The 4611-nt window shown below is 44.0% G+C and overlaps 1 pseudogene; it reads right to left on the reverse strand.

Annotated features, from left to right (window-relative positions):
* Positions 1-676: 676 nt before the first annotated feature.
* LOC107127594 (small nuclear ribonucleoprotein G pseudogene) lies at positions 677-1098 on the reverse strand (annotated as a pseudogene).
* Between the last annotated feature and the right edge of the window lie 3513 nt (positions 1099-4611).

Consider the following 4611-nt stretch of genomic DNA (forward strand, 5'->3'; position numbering starts at 1 on the left):
ACGAAACAGCAATAAACTATGAACCCATAAAGATGAAGAAAATAAGAGTAACAACAACAACAAACTTTGAAGCTAGAAAGCAATTAGATGAGTGAAAATGACTCATCAAGCTTATGAGGGCCAAATCCAAGATCAAAAGGAAAGCTGGAAATTAGGGAAATCACAAGCATCCCACTTGTGACACCCCATTTCCCAAAAGCTCCCAGATGAGGGAAGAGTAGGGAGTCACATGAGGGGGGCTCGTGTGAAAGGGGTTTGAGAAGCAGGTAGACCCTGAGATGCCCTCACCTTTCACCTGCTGGAGTTTGCCACCTATCAGGGAGACACTTGGATGTTCACTTGGTGGAAAGAGTTCTCAACAGAGAGCAACATCGAAGGTCTTGAGAAGGGCATCAAAACAGAAGGACCAAGTAACTGTCAGCACGCAGCTTACTGAACACAAAGATACCCAGCCCACTTCAACCCCTAGGCTTTCAGATCTATTGATGTCAAACATTTAGTGTCCAGGCAGAAAACTAGAATTTTCTTTTTTTTTTTTTTTCCACATTTAATAAGATTCTTCCACTTTAGTGCATAAAACCCTTTGAAATCGGTGTCAACCAGGAAAATTCATGTTAGAAAAAATTGGAATGAGAGCTAATATTCTATATTCAGAACATCTGAGAAAGCATTTTTGACTATTACAAAAGTTTATTTAACAAAAGTCTAATATGAAAATGTATAAAAACAGGCCCTATGGAGAGAGAACATGGGTTTCTCTGCTGAACAGCCATTATTTACACTCGTTCCAAGGCTTCTAACATGATGATACTATTTCCTTGTATTACCACCATTCCAATATTGTTCTGTTGCCCACTAGTCACCATCTCCACATATTCATCTATCACAAGGTTCATAAAGGGATCAAATGCCCGCAATATTCCTTGGACATGTCTGCCACCATTTAATTTCGATGATAACTTCTTGTCCATAAATTTTTTCAACTCGGGAGGGTGAGCTTTGCTCATGGCGTATACTCCGCGGGCTCAGAGACGCCTTGGAACTGAATGCACGGCTTCCCTCAGGCTCCCGCGGTCGGCCCGGCGTCTTGCGTTTGGCGTCATCGACCTAGTTAGCCCTCTTTTTAAATTTTCTTTTCTTTTTTTGCTTTTTTCTGGGGGGCGAGGGAGTTGGGGACAGAATCTCGCACTGTCACCCAGGCTGGAGTGAAATGGTGCCATCTCGGCTCACTGCAACCTCTGCCTCCTGGGTTCAAGCAATTCTCCTGCCTCAGCCTTCTGAGTAGCTGGGATTACAGGTGCCCACCACCATGCCCGGCTAATTTTTATATTTTTAGTAGAGAAAGGGTTTTGCCATGTTGGCCAGGCTGGTCTCCTGGCTGCAAGTGATCCGCCCGCCTCAGTCTCCCAAGGTGCTGGGATTATAGGCATGAGCCACCGTGCCCAGCCAAAATTAGAAGAATTTACAGAGAAGTATCTAACCTGCCTCAGGGAAAAAACCTAAAGATGCTGACCTCAGAGTTTCCCTAGCAGATAAAAGACCACCTTATGTTATTTTACAGTGAAGCTCAAAACATGAAGCCCATCTAAATGCTCAGAGCTCCTAACACCTTTTTGTCCTCCTTTCTTAATCCAGGCAGCCAAAAATTACCAGACGTCTGAAGAAAGCATCTAACATGGAAGAAAGGGACCAGACTAAGCAAACAAATGCACAAGCATCTGAAAACAACACAGAATAAACACAGATCATGCAAGAAGTTTTCTTTCTTTCTTTCTTTTTTTTGGGAGGGGGGTTGGAGTCTTACTCTGTGGCCCAGGCTGGAGTGCAGTGGCACAGTCTCGGCTCACTGCAAGCTCCACCTCTCAGGTTCACGCCAGTCTCCTGCCTCAGCCTCCCTCCCGAGTAGCTGGGACTACAGGCGCCCACCACCACGCTCAGCTATGTTTTTGTATTTTTAGTAGAGACGGGCTTTCACCGTGTCAGCCAGGATGGTCTCGATCTCCTGACCTCGTGATCCGCCCACCTCGGCCTCCCAAAGTGCTGGGATTACAGGCTTGAGCCACCATTCCCCACCAATGCAAGAAGATTTTAAGAAACAAAACCAATCATTAATATCTTCAGAGAGATAAGAGAAACAATAACAAGATACTATGAAAAATAAATGTTTAGCGTGTTGGAGGGTTCTTAATTATAGTAGAAATTTTAAAACTCAGAATAAGGGTTAGATGAAAAAGTTGAGGAAATCACCAAAAAATTAAAATAAAAAGACAGAAAGAAAACAGGAGTGAAAAGAAAATAATAATAATAATAATAGGATGAAGTCTAGATCTGAACAGAAGTTTCTGAAAGAGAAAAAAAGAAAAGAAAAAAAAAGGAAATCTACAGGGAAATAATTTGAGAAAATGTCTCTCACTAAAAGACAAAAATTTCCAGATTGAAAGAGTACCTGGCACAATGGATGAAAACAGTCACACATCAAGGCACTACAGTGTGAAATTTCACAGCCCAGGGACAAAGATTTTACAAGCTTTCAGGTAGAAAAGACAGTCACTCACACAGGATATGAATTAGAACGGTGCCACATTCAACAGCTAGAAGACAGTGTAGCCAACTTTTAAAATGCTATGAGAATGGCATCCAGGATTTCTATATCCAGCCAAACTATCAATCAAAAAGGGTAGAATAATGACATTTTCAGACATGCAATGTGACATGCACCCTTCCGCCAAAACCTACTGAAGAATACACTCAACCTCAGCGAGAGATACAGCAAGGGATAGCAGAAAAGGGGATCCCTAAGATGATGGGAGGGGATGTCTCAGGGCAGGCACAGAGCTCCAGCATAGAAGGAAGCGAGTCCAACCAGATTGAACCAGCATGACCAAGAGGAGAGGTATCATCATCAGAATCTCTGCTGCTATTTTGTTATCCTTTTAACCTGAGAATTCAATCATGTTAGCTTGCCTCAGATTCTTTTCTATGTGTGATTTGTTTTGATCATGAGACTTCTGACAGCCCTTCAATGTCTGTCTGAGTACTTTCATTTCATCCCACAACATGATTTACTTTGATGTTTGCCTAAAAGCTGGGTATAAGCCACATTAAACTTAGAAAGGCAAAATTCAGAGCAGCCCACTTTCTCTGACCAAATTCCTGCCAGATATGCAAGTCCTAGCCCTATCACAGCTGCCCCAAATGGAGTGAAACCCCTGTTTCCCAGGGCTCTCTCACGACCTTGCCCCAAACTAGGGCCAGATTACATCCCAGAAATTCTCTACAGCTTCTTTTCCGCTGAAAATCTTTATCTAATGATGACAATATTGACCTTCTCTTGGAGGGCTAGTTTTGTGCTTGCTACTCAGATTTCAAAGCTAAGCAATATATTTTCTTTCCCATTGCGTATACAAATGGTAGAATAATGTACTGGGGTTAGGACTTCAGCACATGAATTTTGGGAGGAAGCAATTCAGCCCATAACAGTATTATTATTATTATTATTTTTGAGACGGAGTCTCGCTCTGTCGCCCAGGCTGGAGGGCAGTAGCGCGAGCTCGGCTCACTGCAAGCCCCGCCTCCCGGGTTCACTCCATTCTCCTGCCTCAGCCTCCCAAGTAGCTGGGACTACAGGTGCCTGCTACCACACCTGGCAAATTTTTTGTATTTTTCAGTAGAGACGGGGTTTCACCATGTTAGCCAGGATGGCCTCAATCTCCTGACCTCGTGATCCGCCCACCTTGGCCTCCCAAAGTGCAGGGATTACAGATATGAGAACAGTGTTATTATTTTCAATTTTTTTTTTTTTTTTTTCGAGACGAGGTCTTACTCTGTCGCCAGGCTGGAGTGCAGTGGCACGATCTTGGCTCATTGCAACCTCTGCCTCCTGGATTCAAGCGACTCTCCTGCCTCAGGCTCCAGAGTGGTGGGTTTTCACCATGTTGGCCAAGGTGAGCAGATCACAAGGTCAGGAGATTGAGACCATCCTGGCCAACATGGCGAAACCCTGTCTCTACTAAAAATACAAAAATTAGCCGGGTGTGGTGGCGCACATCGTAATCCCAGCAGGAGACGGGATAAGGGTAATCACCCCAGCACCTGGACTCATTTAGATTAAGTAAATTTACTAGGGCTCCAGAGGAAGGGCTTCAGGACTCAGACCTCAGTTAATCACTAATGTCTTCAGATGAATGCACACTTACACATAGACATGTAACTTAGCCAGGCACAGTGGCTCACGCCTATCATTCCAGCTCTTAGGGAGGCAGCAGCGGGAGGATAGCTTGAGCCCAGGAGTTTGAGGCTTGCCTGGGCAATATAGCGAGACCCCGTTCTCCACAAAAAGGAAAAAAAAAAAGACAAAACAAGCAAACAAACAAAGAAGACATATAGCTTCGAAGGTGTATAAGCTCTGGAAAACTTTGTAATTTTGAGTTGTTCTGGCAATAATTTCCAAGCGTTCTCCCTGTAACCGGTTGCAGAAAATAAAAACTCTCTTCTTCCCCAGTTCATCTGCATCTCATTATTGGGCCACGAGAAATAGCAGCCCAACCCTCAGTTTGGTTGGGGAACAACTGCACTCCAGTGTGGGTGACAGACTGTGTCTCAAAATAAACG

This window comes from Macaca fascicularis, chromosome 15, assembly GCF_037993035.2.
Source record: "Macaca fascicularis isolate 582-1 chromosome 15, T2T-MFA8v1.1".
Classification (NCBI taxonomy): domain Eukaryota; kingdom Metazoa; phylum Chordata; class Mammalia; order Primates; family Cercopithecidae; genus Macaca; species Macaca fascicularis.